We start from the raw sequence: 22,396 nt of genomic DNA on the forward strand, positions 1-22,396 counted from the left end.
ATGCCTGGTCCACAGTAATTGTGAGACGTTAATATATGTACTTTATAGGTACAAGGTTTTGGAGAAATGTTGTTTGTGCCCCAGTTGCTCCATACGACAGTTGTCAATAATAATAAACATACCCTGTCTAAGGTTACGAATAATGTTAACTAATTAATATTTGAAAATGCTTAGACCATCTAGCATATCACAATTGCTGTGTCTATATATTATAAATAAGTTTTGAAAATTCTTCTTACTCTGTCTATGTGCTCCTGAGGGTGGTGACTAGAGTGTGACCTAATATCAAAGGCACTCCATAACATACGATGAATAAATGAGTTGCACTGTTGAATGGCCTGCAAATTTCCTACCCTGCACAGGCATTGCATCACACATTTGAGTTGCTGAGTAAGACCATAAATCTGCGGTCTTTTCATAATTTGAGACCAGAACTTCTCAGTATCCTGGGAAATTCTAGGAGAGGGATGGTAATCCCCGGATAAGGGTGCAGATGGTTGTCAGGGTAAGGAGAGCCTTTTCTGTGGAAAGACAGGAGCACTTAGCTGAGGTCAGAACCTGCCCAGGCTAAGGCCTGGAAACCAAGAAGATGAGCAGACACTTCCCAGGATGCTCAGATGGAACGGGAAAATCTCAGGGGCCTTTTCACCAGCTGCTCCTGATGTGTAGAAGGCCCTGTGCTGAGATATTCGAATGACTCCTTTGACTCTAAAACTTAATTTTTATTTGTTCGAAATTATACATGTGCATAATATTTAAAATTGTAAAACTTTTGGCTAAGTGTCAGGTGACTAGGCTGTCTGTGGGGCCCAGATGAGGACCTCATCTCCCAGGTACAACTAGATATCTGTTCCTGCTTCCAGGACCAGATGATTATGTGTGTGCTGAAAATCTGTTGCTTCTGAAGGAGTAAAGCCTCAGCCCCCAAGAAAGGCTCAAACAGAGCATAATGGGGAAGGAGCTGCCAGGCACTTCACTCTCCACAACTTAAAAAAGAAAAATTGCTGCCATAATATTACACAACCTTAAGAAGGAAGGAAATTTTTACACACGATACAAAATATGCATGAAACTTCAGGACATTGTGCTAAAGGAAATGAACCAGTCATGACAGGACAAATACTGGATGATCCCATTTATATGACGTTTTTATAATAGTCATATTCACAGAGCTAGAAAGTAGAATTTTGGTTGCCAGAGGATGGGAATAGAAGGGAATGGGGTGTTAGGGTTTCAATTTTGCAAAAGGAAGAGTTCTGGAGATGGGTGGTGATGCTTGCACAACAGTGTGAATATTTCTACAATTAAAATTATTAAAATGCCAAAAATAATAGTAATTTAATTTATAATATTGTCAAATGCAATAAAATTACTCAGAAATAAAGTTAATAAAAGTAGTAAAAACTTGTACATTGAAAGGTATAAAGCATCACTGAAAGAAATTAAAGAAGATCTGAATAAATGGAAAAATATCCTGTGTTTTTGGATTGGAAAACTTAATGTTGTTATAATACTCTTCAAATTGATTACAGATTCAATGCAATACTTATCAAATTCCCAGGTGTTTCCTCCCCACCAACCCAGAAAAAAAGCTGTGTCATAATACTGTAGTGTAAACATATAGATTAATGGAATAAAACTGAAAATTCAGAAATAAACGCTTATATTTATAGGTCTATTGATTTTTGACTAGGGTGCCAAGCTATTTCAATGAGGAAAGAAAAATCTTTTCAGTAAGTGGTGGTGGATCAACTAGAAACGCACATATAAAAGAATGAGGTTAGATTCTTGCATCACATCATATACAAAAATTAACCCCTAATGAATTAAAGAGGAAAAAAAAGTAGCTCAAAGAAACTTGAGTTAATAGACACATCTATTACCTTGATTGTGATGCTGGTTGCATTGATGTATGCTTATGTCAAAACTCATAAAATTGTATACATTAAATATGTGCAGTTTTTTGTGTATTAATTAAAGCTGTCTTTAAAAAAACCTAAATGTAAGAGCTAAAACTATATAAATTAGTAGAAATCATAGGTGTAAATCTTTGTGATCTTTATTAGGCAATGGTTTCTTAGATACGATACCAAAAAGCACAACTAACCCCAAAGATAAATAGAACTTAATCAAAAAATGAAAACTTTTGTGCTTCAAAGGACACTATCAAAAAAGTTAAAAGACAACACATAGAATGGGAGAAAATATTTGCAAATCATATATCTGATAAGAGTCTAGTGTCCAAAATTTATAAAGAATTCTTATAACTCAAAAATTAAAAGGAACAAAAAACTCAATTAAAAAATGAGTACAGTATCTGAGTAATAGAATGCCTAGATCATATAGTAATTCTGTTTAACTCTTTAAGGAATTTTATCTATATAAATGGCCAGTAAGCATGTGAAAAGATGCTTATCATTAGCTAGCAGGGAAGTGTATATCAAACTCACAATGAGATAGCTCTTCATACCCACTAGCATGGCTATATAAAAAAGATAGACAATAACAAGTGTTGACAAGGATGTGGAAAAATTGGAAAACTCATACGCTGCTGGTGGGACTTTGGTGTGACTAATTAGGAAAAAACCTTGGCAATTCCTTAAAGAGTTAAACATAGAATTACAATATAATCCAGGAATTTTACTCCTAGGCATATACCCAAGTGGAATAAAAACATATGTCCTCTTGCACACAAATGTTCATAGCAACATTATTCATAATAGCTCCAAACTGGAAACAACCCAAATGTTCATCGACTAATGAATGGACAAACAAACTGTGGCATATTGGTACAGTCGAATATTATCCAGTCATAAAAGAGAAATGAAGAATTAATAAATGCTACAATATGGTTGAACCTTGAAAACATTATGGTAAGTGAAATAAGCCAGTCATAAAAGGCCACAAATTGTATGATTCCGTTTATATAAAATGTCTAAAATAGACAAAACCATAAAGATTGAAAGTAGTTTAGCAGTTGCCAGAGTTTGAGGGTAGAATGAATGGTGACTGACTAGTAATGGATATGGAATTTCTTTTCAGATAATGACAATGTTCTGGAATTAGATAGCAGTGACGATTGTACAACTTCGTGAATATGCTAAAAAAAAAAAACACACTGAATTTTATACTTTAATATGGTAAATTTTATAATATGTAAATTATATCTGAATTAAAATAAGTGAGCATCTAGAATAGTGTTGTAGAAAGTCATTCAGAAACATTCTCTTTGCAAGAAGTAGTCCTGCAATAATTTATGCTAGAATCCCAATTTATTTTAAAATTGCTTAGAAAAAATAAAAACTAGAATATATTCAGCAATGCTAACCTCTGGACTGTTGGTTATTTATCTTTTTCATACTTATTTTTTATAATAGGCCCTAACTTACATTAAATAACATGTAAGGAAATGGAAAAATAAAAATAAAAACAAGCCCCAAACCCCAAAACATGGTTGCTAGGAGCTTTCTCTGGGTGGTGAGAAGGGTAGTGGAAAGTAAATGTTCTACAGACCCCAATCTACTTGTAGAGACAGTTGGTGTGATAGAAATCTCTGCCTAAAAAATCAAGTTGGCTTAAGCATAAACCTGTGAATTCAAGTGTCTGCCAGTTTGTTCGTTTGTTTGTTTGTTTGTTTGTTTGTTGTTTTGTGTGTGTGTGTGTATTTTTTAATGTTAAGGGTAAATATAAGGAGTCTTCTGTTTAAGCAAGACTTATTTATGATGGGCAGTGCTTTTGCACCTGTAAGCCCTTGGGCCACAATCTGGAGTTAGAGGTGGAAGAAAGGAAAAGTGTGATAGCACTGTCAATGGACACTTAGTTCATTTCCAAGTCTTGGCTATTGTAAATAATGCTGCAATAAACATAGGGTTACATGTATTTTTATGAATTAGTGTTTTCATATTTTGGGGGTAAACACCCAGAAGAGGAATTGCTGGATCATATGGTTGTTCTATTCTTAATATTTTAAAGAACCTCTATACTGGTTTCCACAGTGGCTATACCAATTTACATTCCACATCCTCTCCAACATTTGTTATTTCTTGTCTTGTTGATAATAGCCATTCTAACAGATGTGAGGTGGTATCTCATTGTGGTTTTGATTTTTCATTTCCCTAATAGCTAGTGACGTTGAACATCTTTTCATATGTCTGTTGGCCATGTGTATGTCTTCCTTGGAAAAGTGTCTGTTTAGGTCTTCTGCCATTTTTTAATCGGATTGGTTTTTTGTTGTTGAGTATTATGAGTTCTTAATATATATTGGATGTTTGCCCCTTATTGGAAGTATCATTTGCAAATATCTTCTCCCATTTGGTTAGTTACTAAAGAGGGTTTCTTTTGTTGTCCAGAAACTTTTTAGTTTGATTCTACATAAGTTTATTGAATACCAAATATATGCAAAGCACCCATGTTAAATACCATAAGTTTACTCACTTAAACCACTTCTGACCCCCTTGACTTTCTCCTGTAGAAACTGTGAAGCAAATATTCCAAATCCTAGCCTACCTCATGGTTTAGGGTACCTATGTATTCTGATAAAGACAAGTAAATAGAAGTTTGATGAGGAAAGAGAGATACAAAAGCCCCTTGCTATATCTCTTTTTTTCTACCTGGAACAAGATTTCTGGAGTTAGAGTAGCCAGTTTACGTGCATGAAACAAAAAGCATGAAGATGAAAGCCAATATGTTAAAGATGACTGTAAAAATTGGAAAAACTGGTTCTTTATGGCATTGTGGAGCAGCTGAACCAGCATAAGCAATGCCTCCTTTGAACTTATTATTTGAGAAAGAAGAAAATCTCATTTGTCTTTGGCCATTGTCAGTCAGCTCAACACATTCCTAACTGGCACAGAATTATATTAAGTCGTACAAAGATACAAATAAAAATGTGACCAAAAAAAAAAAAAAGCTGCCCTTATGATGCTTACAGTGTAGGGAGATAAATCATTTAGATCAAGAACTAAGGTGTAAAGAAAAAGTTCAACTGCCTGTAGAGCTGCCTAGATGATATGCCCTGGGATTTAGAGCCGTTCACCTCCAATTCTGAGGAACGAGGTAGTCCTTTCAAAGGAGGTGGCGTCTGAACTGACTCCTTAAGCACTGATGGAGGAGAAGCATGTTCTAGGTGAGAGAAAAGGAGAAAGCAAATAAATGAAGGAAACACAGGGCATGCAGGAGACTAGCAAGTCATCTTTTTGCCTTAGGTTAGAGTAAGCAAAATCAGAGTTAAAAATATATTGGGAAAATAAAACTAGAACTAAAATATATTTTTAAAAGACTAGCACCAAGAACATTTTTATTTTACAAAGTATTTTATGGTAACATTTTAAACAACATAGAAGTAAAAGTAATAATCTCCCTCTGCTACTTTACAGTCGAGTGTGTATCTTTCCATAATTTTTCATTTGTCTATACAAATAAATACAGATGTGTTCACATATACAAGGCTTTTTTAAAAAATGGATTATAATACATATATAAAATAAAAATTATCGATAACATGGAGAAATGCTCATAGTACAATAAAAACCTTTATGAGCAATATATGAAATTTGATATACAGCAAGATCTTAATACATTTCAAGAAGTGCCTAGAAAAAAAAACTGGTACGAAATGCAAAAATAAATGTGTAAATAAATGAATATTAAATATTAATTGCTAATATTAATAAGCAATGTTTACTATTACCATAAATAATATTTTCTTAGAACTAGCACAAAGTTTTCTACACAATTCCCACAAGGTTAGCAGTAAAAAATATCTTACTACATTTCAAGGAAAGTATGGGAGACTGAGAACACATATTTGAACCACCTGCTTCCCAGTCCCATCCAAAATGACCTAGAAAATTTTAAACTATGTAAAAACCCTAAATCAGTACTGGAAGCTAGGGAAGGAAACCATACAAATGCCACAAACTTCAAAGGATTTCTTCTAAATCCTGTGCAGTTGGGACCAGATTTAAAAAGGACATCCAGGTCCAATTTGCCAATCACCAAAGGAGAAGCTTGACCTCGAGGCTGACTGCAAACACCCACCAGTGATTCTTTTGGCTCATGAAAATTGTGTGAGTCTGAGGGTAGCAGAGGTGTCAAGCAATGTTAACTGTTTCAAGCAGACAGCCCATACATGATCTCGATAGTTATGTTACTGAATGGTTTTCCTAAGATTCGGGGGCTCTCACTGCCTCTGTGGAGTGAGCTTAAAGGCAAGACCAAGTGGCTTCCCAAATATTACTGGCAGCAACATTCTTTGATGATGCAGTGGGTACTTAGAGACCTTGGCTTGGGAGTTAGGATCAGGGCAGCTATATCACATACCAGCAGTGAGGTTAGGGGTGCCTATGGAAGAAGCCTTAGAAAGGAAGCCCATCACAAAATCTGTCAAATAGCACAGCCTTTTCACCAAATACAAAGAAGAAACTTTATAAGTTGAATTTTAGATAACTGTATTTTTTTTAAAGTTTGACTTCACTTTCACATAGTATAAAAATTAATTTAGGATAACTCATAGATATATATGTGAAAAGTAAATCAATTCAAGCTTCTAGAGGAAAATGTAATGTCTTCATGATTTCTGTTTGGGCAAAATTTCTTAAAGAGAATACCAAAAGCACTACCCAGATAATGAAAGATTGAAACAATGAACTTAAGTAAAATGAAGGATTTATGTTTATCAATAGACAATATTGAGAGAGTGATAAGGCAAGCCACAGACAGGGAGAAAGTATTTGTAATAGGTAGAACTGACGAAGGATTATATAAAGAATTCTCACATGTTAAGATGAAAAAAACTGAAAAATCAATTAAAAATGGGTAAAAAAACTTTAACAGTCACTTTAGAAAAGTGGAGAGATACATGACCCATAAGCGTGAACATTACCAATCAAAGGAAAAGGAAAATAGCTAACAATACCAGTGGTAGCAAAATGTAGAGCAAGTGAAACTCTCATAAATTGTTGATAGGAGTATAAACTGATTTTTAAAAATCACTTTAGATTTCTTGCTAAAATTGTACAATGCAGATTATATGGAAATGAGAAATACGACCACACAATTATAAATGTCAAAGGCAATAGACAGCAGATTGATGCCATACAAAATAAGAAATTCACAATGACATCCCAAGGATAAAGTGGCAAAATGATGAGAGAAGACAAAGGAAATATGAAGGAGATATCCAGGAAATCCAATCAACATGTCCTAAGAATCCTAGAAAGAAAAAAATAGAATGGATATGTAGAAGCAATATTCAAAGAAATAATAAGGAGAAATTGCTGAGTTTATAGAATTACTGGTTACCAGGCAGTAATGAAGAGATATGGACACCTAGACATATCCTGTTGAAGGTTTCAAGATTTAAGAAGAAAAAAAACCTCTACAGCATCCTTGCAAGAAACATCGGCTTATTTCTTAAGCAGAGGTTCTTAACCCCAGCTATGCATTAAAATTATTGGGTAAGCCTTTTAAAAATACTAGTGTCTGGTCTCCATCCTTAGATATTTTGATTGAATTATTCTGGAATGGAGAGAGTCCCAAAAAAGATGAACCCAAAGAGGCCCACACTGAGACACATAATTAAAACGCCAAAGGTTAAAGACAAAGAGAGAATTTGAAAGCAGCAAGAGAAAAGCAGTAAGTTTCCTTTAAGGGAGCTCCCAGAAGACTATCAGCTGATTCTCAACAGAAATTTTGCAGGCCAGAAGGGATTGGCACAAAATATTCAAAGTGATGAAAAGTAAGGACCTACAGCCAAGACTATTCTACCCATGAAGGCTATCATTTAGAATCAAAGGAGAGATATAAATCTTCCTTGACAAGGAAAAGCTGAAGGAGTTTATCACCACTGAACTAGTATTATAAGAAATGGTAAAGGGACTTCTTTAAGAAGAAGAAGCAAACAAACAAACAAACAAATAAATAAATAAAAAGAAGCAAAAAAGACTGAAAGTAAAGGGATGACAAAAGACATTTCATGCAAATGAAAATAAACAAAAAAACCTGGGGTAGCTATACTTACATCAGACAAAATAGACTTTAAAGCAAAGACTGTAACAGGAGAAAGACCCAGCAATTCCACTTCTAGGTATTTATCCAAAGAAACTGAAAACACAATTCCAAAAGACATATGCGTCTATGGCCATGTCACCCTGAACAAGCCCGATCTCATCTGATTTTGGAAGCTAAGCAGATTCGGGCCTGGTTAGTATTTGAATGGGAGACCACCTAGGAAGATCAGGTGCTATAGGTGTAAAAAAATAAAAAAGTAAAAAATAAGGGATTGTAAGCTCATAAGGTCCTTGCAATTTGTGAGGTCAACCAAGGGTTGCCTCGCCTAAAATAAACAAACAAACAAACAAACAAAAGACATGTGCATCTCTATGTTCATTAGAGCATTATTTATAATAGCTAAGATATGGAAGCAACCTAAGCGTCCATATATATATGTATATACACAATAGAGTATTACTCAGCCATAAAAAATAATGAAATCTTGCCATCTGCAACAACATGGATGAATCTAGAGGGTATTATGCTAAGTATAATAAGTCAGACTGAGAAAGACAAATACCATATGATTTTATTTATATGTGGAATCTAAAGAACAAAATAAATGAAAAAACAAAACTCATAAGAAATAAACTCATAAGAGAACTTTTTATGGTTGCCAGATGGGAGGCGGTGTTGGCAGGGAACTGCTTAAAAGGGGCAAGAGATCAAGATGTACAAATTGCCAGTTATAAGAGCAGTCATGGGGCTATAAAGTACAGCATAGGAAATGTAGTTAATATTGTAATAACTTTGTACAGTGTCAGGTAGGTACTAGATTTATTGGGGTGACCACTTCATAAATTATACAAATGTCTAATCACTATGTTGTACACCTGAAACTAGAATAATATTGTATGGCAATTGTAACTGAAAAATAAAAAAGTCATTAAAAAAAATACTAGCATCTGGGCTTAACCCTTAGACATTCTGATTTAATTATTCTGGGATGGAGCATATGCATTGACATTTTTCAAAATCTTCCCCAGTGATTTGAATGTGTACCCAGGGTTGAGAACCACTGCCCCTCTTGAGAACCAAATAGTAGCCATAGATGAAGACTGATTTCCAAGTTGAGGAGGAAAAAAAATTATATACTTAGTCGAGGACATTTGTGGGAAAGACTAATATTCTCTTATTAGCCAGGGCTTAGGAAGTACTGTACTCAGAGTTTAAGGATATGATCCAACCAACCTAGGAATGGATCAAAATAAAGAACTCAAGAATCTGGGTATTATAATAAAAAGAGAAGGTAGGAAGCGGTGGAAACTGCATAGCTAAACCTAGAATAACATCTTGGAAACTGTCATTAAATGATTAGAGGACAAAACAATTCTCAAAAATAAATCCTCAAAGAAAAGTTAATAATATAAAGTAATAATAATTTAGATCTAAATTCCAGATTACAGCAATCAAAATTGTGAAGTGAGGAAAACAGTAAAGACAGTAAAAGCCTGAAAATTTTCTCATTTTACACAGATGATAATTAATAGGTACAGTTATATTCTTAACCTTGATAAGCAGAGATAAAAATATTTCAAACTGCTTTTAATAACAAAAAGATAATCACTAATAGAAAAAATGTAATTATAACTTCCAAATGACTAGAGAAATAAGAGCTAAGAAAATATAGTCAGTGAAAATATAACAGGATATAAAAATTATTATACAGTATTATGATCTTGTTTGACTATACATATATTTAACATACATATAAAAACATAAAAAAGAAGCTCCCCCAAATGATAACAGTGGTTTTCTCCAACAGGTTGGATTATGTAGTTTGTGATTTGTTTTCTTATTTGTTTCAACTTTTTCTAAATATCCAACAATTAGAACACTATTTTTTGTAATTCAAAAAATCAATAGATATTAAAATTTTAAATTAATATTCATCTGTTTTATCTTCTATGCATTTTCATGGTGCTTATTTACTACAAAGGATAAAAGTTGTTTCTTACTGTGCTAATTTTAGCAATTACAGGATTTTAAAAATCTGATCACACATATTTAAAGGCTAAACACTTATGAATACTCTAAAGGTGTTTCTATTAACATTCTTACTAAGTCACTTTCTGGAAGGAACGTGTTTGTGTAAAATCTTGCCAAAAACAAGAATACTAAAATATGTTATGCATTAAAAAGGAATCCATGTTATAAGTATCTTAGAAGTTAACAAGATTAGGGAGTTAAAAACATGAAACAAGAAGAACTCAAGAAAATGTGCTTGCAAATATAAATCTGTACTTAATTTGCTTTACCATTTTTTTGGAGATGCTAGGTCACCAACTGATATCTTGGATTTGCTTTTTATTCAGTCAAAATATACAAAAGCATATATTAGTTGTGGCCAGATTGTAGTCTAAATATATTTTCCATCCAACTATCCAGTTTTGATATGAAGAAAAATACAGAAAATCATATTGTTCTTTAATTTCACTTAAGGCATTCCTTACTTCTGCCCTGGCTCATAACTCAGGAATTTATTTAATTCATGTTTCTCCAGGCTTCTATAGTTTGAGAGTACTAAGGAAGGAAGTTTGCCTGTATTTCTCAAGTACTTGTAGATGACCCTGAAGATACACTGCATGTGCTCCTAGAGAGATCTGCCTCTGTTGGTCACATTTTCTGCTGTGCTATCACCCATTTAGCAACAACTACATGCCACCATGTCTGTGGGTCCCACTGTCTTCTTCTATAGTGAAGGCAACAAAGCCTTTTGTGTCAAAGGCTGAAAGCTTCAGAGTGTTGTGTCGAGAAGCAGGCAAGAATATTGTGTTCCTTTCTTGCCACTGTGCAGTCAGTTCTGCTCCTGCCTCAGCATCAAGTTTAAAGCTGCTCAAGATTTTTATTTCTGATAACCATGCCCGCTCTATATGGGGCTCAGATATAATTCCAGTGGGGTTTGAGCCTGGAGTTAAATCTAAGTAACAATCACCTCACTGAACTCAGAACCATCTCTCCATTCCAAAGTCTCAAGTTTCTTATTGCTTCGCTCCTGCCTTCTCTTAAGGCAAGGTCTCTCCCAAGATACTTCTCAACCTACAAGTTGGCCGAATATGTCTACTTAGACTCAAGGTGGGACTCCTGTTGCACTCATGCTCCAAAAAGGGTATATATTTCATATAAAAAATGTTTGGCCTACAGCCATGCCACCCTGAACACGTCTGATCTCGTCTGATCTCAGAAGCTAAGCAGAATTGGGCTTGGTTGGTACTTGGATGGGAGACCATCTAGGAATACCAGGTGCTGTAGGCGTTTTAAAAAAGTTTAATAATCTTGGTGTTGGATTAAGTTTATTTTAATGAATTTGTCGTAAATAAGATAAATCTGGTCTTTTTTAAACAGCACATTATTGAGCCATTGATTCAGCCATTATCATTCTAAAGAAGTTAAGTGAAATTGGCTGAGCTGATTGATATCACCATAGATCTCTTTTATATTAGAGTAATTCAAGAGAAATTTCTGTTGTGAATCAAGGAGAAAAAGTTATTGTTGTGGAACAAGTTTGAAAACTGTTCCAGAAGATGCTCAGTGAGGGGAAAAATTTTTTTAAAATAAAAATAACAGAATTTGAGGAAGAAGTTGGTTTCTTTTAGAAAAGTTTTGCTTCTGAAGGAGACTTCCTTCAGGCAATAAACACATTGGGTGCCAAAGAACTTAAGGAATAAACAAGCCACAAAAGTTCAAGGACTTGTGAGGCTGGAAGATGGGAATAGGGAAATCCTGTGAATCTCCATACAGTAGTGAGTGATGATGTAATATTAATATCTCAATATGGAAAGATCACAAGGATTTTTTATTAACTAGAAGACACATGAAAAAGGATGTGTTTAAGAGAGAATAGAACCAATTGTTTTTAAAAATCCATATGCCTCACAATTTCTTTCTTTCTTTCTTTCTTTCTTTCTTTCTTTCTTTCTTTCTTTCTTTCTTTCTTTCTTTCTTTCTTTCTTTCTTTCTTTCTTTCTTTCAGGTATTTGAGGGCTAAAAGCTTCCTTCACCTTTTCCAGGAATTTTTTGTTTATTTTTCTATTTTGGCAACATATCTGTTTATATTGATAAGATAAACTACGTAAACTATCCAGGTTATTAAAATACATTTTAAGCCCTATATGACTTTAGTGCCTGCTATGCTGATCTTATAGTACTAGACCATGTAGCAATCTCTTTGAAATGGCAGCCAACAGAGAATAGAGTCCAGAAAATAAACCACAGTCAACTCCCAAGAATAGTGACAGGAATATTTTACTATAATCACAATGAGATATGACCTCACACCTATCAGAATGACTATTATCAAAAAGACAAGAGGTAACAAATGTTGGTGGGGATGTGAAGAAAATAGAATCCTGGTGCATTGTTGGTAAGAATGTAAATTGGTGCGGCTACTATGAAAAGCAGTACAAAGGTTCCTTGAAAAATTTAAAAAGGTACTTCTATATGATCCAGCAATCCTACTCCTAGGTATATATTTAAAAGACACAAATCATTATCTCAAAGAGATATCCACACTTCCAGGTTCATTGTGGCATTATGTACGATATAGAAATCAACCTGTGTCCATCAATGGATAAATGTATAAAGAAAATATATATATTCAATGAACATTATTCGGCCATAAAAGAGAAGGAAATCCTGCCATTTGCGACAACATGAATGGACCTCGAGGGCATTATGTTAAGTGAAATAAGTCAGATAGAGAGAGACAAATACCGTATGATTTCACATACGTGAAATCTAAAAATGTCAAACTCATAAAAGCAGGAGTAGAATGGTAATTGCCAGGGGCTGGGGGTTGAAGGAAATGAAGAGATGTTGGTCAAAGGGTACAAACTTTTAATTATAAGATAAAAAAATACTGAGGCTCTAATGTACAGCATGGTGACTATAAGTAACAACTTTGTATCGTATACTTGAAGTTTGCTAAGAGAATAGATCTTAAATGTTCTCACTACACACAAATAAATGGTAACTACATGAGGTGACGGATGTGTTAACTAACTTTATTGTTGTAATCATTTCACAATATATAGATATGTCAAATCTATATATTGTGAAATGATTACAACAATATCAAAGGAAAGGAAAGAGAGAGAGAGAGAGAGAGAGAGAGAGAGAGAGAGAGAGAGAGAGAGAGAGAGAGAGAGAGAGAGAGAGAGAGAGAGAGAGAGAGAGAGAGAGAGAGAGAGAGAGAGAGAGAGAGAGAGAGAGAGAGAGAGAGAGAGAGAGAGAGAGAGAGAGAGAGAGAGAGAGAGAGAGAGAGAGAAGGAAAGAAAGAAAGAAAGGAAGGAAGGAAGGAAGAAAAAGAAAAAGAAAAAGAAAAAAAAGAGAAAAAGAAAAAAGAACCAATAACGGTTGGACCTTGGGCAACCAGACTGGCAGCCTGAAAACCTGCGATGTGTGTCTAGTGTATAGCGGGAAGTTTGCTTTGGCTGGTCTTGGAGGGATCCATCTGTCTAGGAAGGTCTGGAGGGCCAATGAAGGCAATGCTTCCCTTGACATCTTTGAAGCATTAAGAAGTAGGTGGAGTATTTTTCTCTGAGGCCCACGTTGGCACAGAGAACTTCCTTATTGAAATTTTCTGCCACTCTGGGTTGCTTTTCTGGCACAATTCTACCCCCTACTTCAACCCTATCCCCTAGCCTTAGGTCAGGTTTCTGGGATTTTGACATATGTTTGTGGGGTTGTATCTATTCCTTCTTGATGCAGTGGATGCAAAGATATGCTTTCTCTTGGGTGGAATTTACAAGCACATTTTCCTTGACAGGAACAAAGAGCCACAAATATTTCCTAAGGAAAGAAAAGGGCTTTCAGATGCAGACCTCCAAATATGAGGGTTTTTTTCTTTTTCCTTGGCATTTTTTTAAGTTTAATAATTACATTGGACATATTTATCCAGAAGGCCTGCAATTTTCATCCTAAAAGGGACTTCACTAAAACCTCGCAAATGCATCTGCAGCTCTGTTGCTTGGGCTTCAGGCCACTGATCTCTTTCCTAAAGCACTCACCACAGAGACCCTGAGTTTCAACTCTGTCTAGAGACTGAAGGAGATAGGATTTCCAGTTTCCTTAGCTATGGTGGTACAGACTGCAGAATAATAAAAGGAAAAGAAAACCATTTCCAACTCTTGAACTGTTAGTGAACTACTTTTAAATTGTTTCTAGTTAAAGGGCTACAGAGAAGTATAAATGTCAAGAAGACCTTTCAACAAACTTTTACAACCTACAGCATATTTTTATACTTAAAAACTGATTAAAGCATTTGACTTGGTGTTGTTTTCTACTTTAGAAGAGTATTTTTAAGTTTATAAGACCTATAATCTAAAATTTTTCTTTCACTGCGATCAGAATAATTGTGAGATACTTAGCTCACATATGGAAAATCACTATCACCTACAAAAAGAAAAAGTTGTGAAAAAATAAGCTACATGTATTTGATTAGAAAAACATTTCTCTTTAATTGTTGGCAAAGAATAGACCAAGTCCCAAGAAATCTTATTGGTAGTATATCTTATAATTTCTTATGAGCAAGCATGCAGACATTTAAGGCAGGTAAATGGCTTCTGCCCATTTTTAGTCTACCCAGGGATGAAACTAACCTGTGATTGACTCAGATGCTGCTTCAGTGGATCTGAGCTAAAGTGATATATTCTGCATCTCTAAGAAGTTCTCATGAGATGCAGCTGCTGCTGGTCCATGGAACACAGCGCACGGAGAGGATGTAGAGGACAGTACATCTTCCTTTCCCTGAGCCTCTACTCAGGGGTGAGAAATGTGGATACTGGCATTACACAGACCCAAGAATACTGAGGAAGGGACTGGACTCTCTAGAGGATCCCTTGGTATGTTTCCACAGTGGGATGAAAGTAGTTTTATCTGTGCTATCCAAAAAAATAGGTGAATCCCTCTTATGTTCAAAGCCTTGGGCTAGCTACTATATTATATAACATAATACTTAATAATATAAACATTAAATTTAGCACCTGTCCCTGGATTATCACCTCTTTAAGAGTAAAAAATTTTCTATTACTATACCTTTTTACCCAACTTTGTTTTGAAAATTTTCAAACCTGCAGAAAATTTGAAATACTAATAAAATTAATGACTTTATACCTAGATTTACCAATTGTTGCCATGCTACCATTCTTTCTCTCTCTCCCTCTGTCTCTCTCTGTCTCTGTCTCTCTCTGTGTCTCTGTCTCTGTCTCTCTCTGTCTCTCTGTCTCTCTCTCCATCCTGGCTCTCCAGTGTCCCACAGCACAAATGAAACCAGGCTGTGACTTCCAGAGAGAACCTGTGGAAGGTTTGGAATTCATAGAAATGTAATACAAATAACAGGTACATAACTTGTAGCAACCACTATGTCTGCTAGTATTCAAACTCAGAGACCCAAATCAGAATCTCTGCCTCCCACCAATTTTCATGTGGTGCAGAATAACTGAACCTCTACCAGTGAAAATTCAAACTCAACTGCTCCTTCAGTCCTATACCAGATGTCCTTCCTTGTAAGGCCTTCCACATTATCTGCCTCAGGACTGACTGCACTCCAGGATGAATGACAGCAGATATATAAATTATCCTCAGGAGACTGTGCATCCTAATCCTGGGTGTGGACTAGCTCCTTGGCCCAGATTACTCAATCACAGAGTTATCAGGATATCTCCCCAAGTCAACCAAGCCCATTTCAATTTTTTTTTTCATGTTTTGGATATTTTCCCACCATAAAATTAGGTCATCTTAGCTTACTGGCATAGTCCAATCTTGGTTCCATATTTCTAGACATTGCTAAAATAAGAAAATAATAATTTATCAATAAACATTCACTTTTCAGATGTAAGAGAGACTACATTCGGATATTGTGTTTTAAAAATCTCAAATTACACAGGATAAAATCTTACAGATGCACCCACTTTACATCCCAAAGCAGAACATTAAAGTGCTGCTGCTCAAGCATCTGCACTGAGTTACTTCCCTGCATTCAGTTCTCACTCAAGGGCAAAACTCAGCTTGATTAAAAAGGATCAAAAAATCCAGTTTTTACCCCTAAATGCAGAAACTATGTGCTACCTCAAAAACTCAAGGTCCTGTCCTCTGTGTGTTCCTCACTGCATTTATTTAAAGTTATTCCAGGTTTCTCTAATATGCGGTAGTGGTTGTTTCCTAAATTCCATTGGTCAGAATTGGTATATGGCCATAGAGCCTGTATCTCAGAACGGATTTTAAAGGAACTAGAAAAAGGAGCTAGAAAAGAGACACATCAAATAAAATAAAAGCAACAATTTTTTTTTCTTGTTTTTAGAAAATCACAACAAGGCCAAATAATTCATTAACACCAAAAATGACCAAAATCTAGGAAGCGTTTTTAGTATAGAGACATTTTATGAGTAGAAAAATAAATAAATACACATAAAAACTTGACTTGATAATGCAGAATTTGAAACATCTAAAACTTGAAAAATAAAACTTTTAGCCTTTAATTGGGAATCTCTTTGAGGCAAAATAGATGAGCAAAGCTTGAAAAGGATTAAATCTTTTGGTATTGGATGTTTACAAATGCTAGAGGAAAACAACACTAAGTTTCCAACCACTGGCTTATTAGTAAGAATACTGAGATAATGTGGTATTGCTTTCTTGATGATGCTTTGTTTTCAACTGACTTGATCAACACAACAGCACAGTGGTCTGTAAATGTGGGATAAAGTAGGACAATATATTTAAGAATGGCTTAACAACAGCTGTTTGGCTAAATGTTTTATAGAATTCATTGAGTTCTGCTGAACAGAAAGCAGTGTTTTTATTTTGTTTATCATGGCCAAACCAGCCATTTAGTGCTGCTAAGGTGGCTGTCATGGCCTTTTGGCTAGAACTCTAGCCCCTCTCTGAAAGAGGACACCAGATTGATCATTTTCAGCTAACTGTTCAGTCCAAAAAAATGAGGATTTTCTACAGCAATATCTTTAAACTCCAAGTTGCAATTCATTAATGGTCATGAAATCAATTTAGTGGATAGTATCCAGCACTTTTAAAAAACTGAAATAGACAGAATAAAAAAAAATTAGAAACACAGTAAGAGTAAGCATAGTTTGTGAAACTTAAATTCTGTTTATGTATATACTCATACATAAATTATTACATATATATGCATATATATATATATACCTTTATATATAAACCATTACATGTGTATATAAAAACCAAGGTTACTTTGGATAACGTATTTCTTATTGTATGTCACAGTCAAAATAATTTAAGATACCTTCTCTGCTGGTAGTGAGGGAAACCACAACCATCATATTTTATGTAACCAATGGAAAGCATTTAAAATAAATTCCCTTTGTTCAGCCTTGAATTGCCTTCCCAATGTGTTACTTTCTTCAACAGGCCATGAGAAACCTCACAAGGAAACTCTCCTGCAAAATTGTGATGTCAACATTCCCAAAAGCAGCATATCTCAACCCATTTACCCCTAGAACACACGAGAGAAATGACGTTCACTTGCGTCTGAACACACAGCTCTTTCGCCATACCTAGAACTCAAGGCTATGACAGATAAGATAAAACCTTGCTTACATGAAATTTCTTGAGCACTCTCTGTAACTTCGACTTTCTCTCACTCAAGAAAGCACAAGGTGGTACGAATTAGTGACAATGGTCAGGATCATCGACGTAAAAAAATGTCCAAACACAGAGAAAATTTTTTTAAAAGTTTATTTGAGCCAAACTCATGACATGCTGGAGAGCAAGATCTCAAATGCTCTGGAGAGTAACAGTTTTGCAGTTTCTTTAATGCATTTGAAATTAAGGAGGGGACATAAGGAAGCTTTCATGGAAACGGGAGGAAGCAAGGGAGGGGTTTGCATTAAAGGATAGTTAAGATTATTAGCTCTCTTGAGGGTTGTTATACTTTGGAAGGGCATTACTTCTGGCATTTCAAAGGTGTGTTAACTCAGATGCACAAGGGCTTGCTTAAGGCAAAGATAAACCTTTTACTGAAAGGTTATATGCCTCTGACGTGACTACCCACCATGACCTGCCCAGGTAGGAATTTATGATCAGATCACTCTGTGAGTTTACTACTTCCCATAGAACTCCTTTTTTTTGTCCACAGGATAAACTTGGATGCACACATATGCAAACTTCAATTTATTATTACTCTTATTAATAACCAAAATTTGAGACATAACTGACAACCACATCATTAAGACAGTGTAGTTGAGAATGCTGTAGCGAACTGAGAGTATATTCCTATACTTCTCTTTCTCTTTCTACCTTTCAGAACTGCACAGTTTTCCATACAACGGGCCAGTTCTGTATCCCTTGCCAAGGACATCCAGGTACTGAACTCAATTCAAGGCAGTATGCATACATAACTTATCCTGAAGAGCTGCCAGAACAAGGAATGGTCATGATGAAGAAAAGCTCCTAAAATTTCAACAGCATGAATGACTTTTCCTCAAGAGTCTCTCTCTACTTTTTTGCGGGGTGGGGGGAGGGACAGGTGGGCGATTAAGATCAGTTATGGAACATACTTGTTTTCTTCCTTGTTCCTCCCCCTTTAGGTTTAGGACTTTGGATAATAAGCAGGTTTGGGGTTTGAAGGTTTTGGGGTGATACATATGCAAAGAGCAAATCAGAACAGCTGAAAAACTCCCATATTTCAGAATTCAAACTTTTCTATTTTTGGTGGAAAATGGAAATTCAAGGTGTTGAAAGGACTTACCTAAGGTCATGAGGCTCACCAGTGGCAAAGGCAAAGGAAGCCTCCTGGTGCTGAGACCTTTCCCACTGTGGTAGCATTTCTACAGGGATGAATTAGGCCTGTGTGAATAATTAGCAACTCCTTTGAGTGATAGTAATTGTGACTTTCAGAATGAGGACTATCAGGGCTGGTGGCTACATTTGAGGGAGAGATAATAAAGGGAAAATTTTGAGGAACTAAAAAAATGCATATATGCATATGTAGCTTTATATATAAACCACTATATGTGTATATAAAAACAATGATTACTTTGGATAATGTATTTCTTACTGTATGTGTTAATTTATTCACTTAATCAATCATCATTTAAGTTAAAGGCTCGCAAAAAACAAAGATGGACAAGACTAATCCTGCTGTGTATACTTTAGCACAGAAAAAGATCATATATACAATTAATTATGATACAATATTAGGAGGTTATAGTAGTGGCATATAAACCAGTGCCATGTATAAAGAGAAGCAGTGATTAACTTTGCCTGGGGCTTGAGCTGGTGTAAGGGTGTGTGGAGGTGTGCGTGGATGTTGGGAGCTCATTCAGGAACCAAGTTGGCTGTAAAGATGACACTTATGTCAGCAGTTTGTTTAGTGGTCTAGTAAAAGATTCTAAAAAATTAATGTGGAACTCTTATTAGAATGCAGATTGTGATTTAGTAGTGTGAGTTAGTAGGGAAATGGGTGGAGCCAGAGATTCTGCATTTCTAACGAAGTCCAGGTGATTCCCTTGCTTCTTTTCCACAGACTTACTTGAAGCAGAGCTCAAGTAAAATGGGCAAAGATTTTGCATCAGATAGAAGTTTTATTCCCACCTCTATCGCCTATAGCTGGTGATTTTGAGTAAATTATTGAGTCTCAGCTTCTTAATCTGTAAAAATGGGCATAATGTTATATAAATCTTACAGCTTATGAGAATCAAATGAGAATGTTAGCATAATACTCAACACAAAGTAAAAGCTCAATTAAAATTAGTTTCTTTTCTATCGATCTTCAGTATACAATATATAATTGCATTAGGAAAAAATTTGGCTCCAAAGAACAAAATTTACTTAGAAAGCCTTTCATCTGAATCCATTCAATGTCTCATGACCCTTTTTCAAAGTAAATATCCCTAATATGTATTTGTTTTTACAGCAAATTAAGGCATTAAGATTTTCCCTGAGGCAATAACAAAACAATAGCCAAGTCAGATAAGAATACAGGAAGTATTATGCCTAGTCCCATAACCTAACCCTAACCCACTCAACCTTGTCCTTAATGAAGTAATGTAATTGATGAGTGAAACATGGGAAATTTTGGAACTTCCCAGTACAGCCAAGGGAAAATGACCTGCAATAATGTGTTTTCATAAATTTAAGTTTTCTTTAAAGTATTTGGAAATAGATAATCTGAAATAAACAGTAACCATATCTGCATAGGATTTTTGTGTTTCTTTTTCTCATACATCAAGCCGACTGAGCCTCAGAAAAACTGTCAGGAAGGTCAGATATTTTCACCTCTGTTATACAAATGAGGAAACTGAGGCTCAGGGAGGGGAAGTGACTGCCTCACACAATTGCAAATTGTTAAGTAACAGATGGCTTGTCTCCAAGTAATCTCTGTACTGTTTTGTTTTGCCAGGGGTGGGAAGTGAGTGTGAGGAGGGAAGTGGGGGTGAGAAGCCTAGAGGTTTGTGTTTGGGTGTAGTCAGTGGGCAGCAAGGAGTCCTGAGAGTAGAATGCTTCTTTTGCCCTCTGGTCAACTGTGGCTGCAAAGATTTAGTGTTTGTGTTGTCAGCGACATTTGTTGGGCTAGGATTAAGTAAATCACATTGTAGGGGGAACAAAATCTCACAGGAGATTTTACAGTGTTTTGGCAAATTCACAAGTAGCATTTTGGGGATTCACCCAAAATTTTTTTTTTTTTTTTAATTTCAATATGCCTTTCTTTGGCTTCAGTTTTTTTCCCCATTTTCTCTCTCTTTTTTTTTTTTTTTAATAAAATTCCAATTTAAGGAAGTTGGCAAATTATTAAAACACTTATATGCATTCAGATTTTTTTACCTGTATATATTTTAATATTTATTACTGCCTGGGAAGCATAAAGTTATTTTAATGAACATTTAGGTAATGAGATCAGCACTTTATATTTTAAGTAGAATTACTTTTTAGTATACTGTGACAAGTCATTTTGATTGGCTTTTTCTTTAGTTGAAATTTAAGTCTTTCTGGGGCTCAGCAGGCTTGATGTATGAGAACTAAATGGAAAAAAGTATAAGCAATATTTTAGAAAACTTAATAGTATATAACACTAGAAGATAAACTAGTTTACTTGACATTATATGACCCAGGGATGTTTAATCGTTACTTTTAGACTCTGATCATAGATGTTTATAAAAATAACTTAAAGAGACAATAAGATTCATTCAACTAATAGTTTTGGTAAATGTTCACTAGGCATAGCTGAAAACATGATAGATAAGGTCCAGCCCTTAAGGAGCTGACATTCCAGTAACTCCTCAAATATTTTCTGATCTTGAAATGGTTTGTTCATATCTTTGTAATTGAATATTTTCTTGTAGTTAAAAAAAATTTTTAATTAGTAATTGATTATAACATTGTAAATGTCTATCCTTCACTATGTATTAAATTCCTGAAGGCAAGAACCATATCTTGGCTATCCTTTTCTATTTCTGTAATGACCAGCAGAGTACTTTACTTATAATAGACACTCAATAAACATCTGTGAACTCAATTTTTGTATGAAATTAGAGAATCTGGTGAACTGCATTAAGAAGCAGAATTTATTAGATAAATGTATTTTGCATCCTAAATTCTGTTGCTTCTCAGGATCAAGCATGAGACTGAAATGAATAGCCAACCGATTTCTTTAAAAGCTTATCAGTAGTCCTCACCTAGCTTTAAAACAAAAAGAAAAAAATTATTTGAAATGTTTTTTCTTATGACAGTTCTGGTCCTGGTCAATAGTTCATGATGGTTACAAAGCAATTAAACTTAGTCAAAAATATGTAGGTGTCTGCAGGTCAGGACATGTCAAAGCTCAAATTCTAAATAGTTTATAGGTGTCATTAGGTTGAATTTACATAAGTAATGACATTTCAGAATTCCCTACAATCACAAATATTACTCACTGGTAGAGTGAATGCTTTAAACTTGCCTTTCTCAAGCACTCAAGCATCAAATATCCAGGTAACGGAAAGGCTTATACCTTCCTTGATAAAAAACAAACAAACAAACAAAACAATGCTCTGTGGACGCTTGTGGTCCACTCCTATTCTAAATACAAAGCCTGCAGCCCAATATTTGCTAAAGTTACTTGTCTGTTTCCTCTAAGACCTATAAGGATCCAACAAGTGATATGATTTCTTGAAGCAAGTATTATTAGGATCATATTTTATAACAGTACTGACCCTATAAAACTTTATTTTCTTTTACTCAGCATATTTCTCATCTATTTTGTCACCACTGCTCAAATAATTTAATAATTAAACTGGATTATCTGGATCTCAATAAAATGTAAGTAACAAAATAAGCTTTCCAGCCTCATCAATGGTGCTGAGCAGTAACCAGCTGTAACAATCTACATTTCTTA

General features: G+C 35.0%; 2 pseudogenes; both read left to right on the forward strand.

The window, feature by feature from the left end:
- The first annotated feature begins 8,132 nt into the window (after window positions 1–8,132).
- LOC112479049 lies at window positions 8,133–8,251 on the forward strand (annotated as a pseudogene).
- Window positions 8,252–11,188: 2,937 nt separating this feature from the next.
- LOC112479064 lies at window positions 11,189–11,307 on the forward strand (annotated as a pseudogene).
- The last annotated feature ends 11,089 nt before the right edge of the window (window positions 11,308–22,396 follow it).

This window comes from Pteropus alecto, unplaced genomic scaffold (genome assembly GCF_000325575.1).
Source record: "Pteropus alecto unplaced genomic scaffold, ASM32557v1 scaffold33, whole genome shotgun sequence".
In the NCBI taxonomy this organism is placed as follows: domain Eukaryota; kingdom Metazoa; phylum Chordata; class Mammalia; order Chiroptera; family Pteropodidae; genus Pteropus; species Pteropus alecto.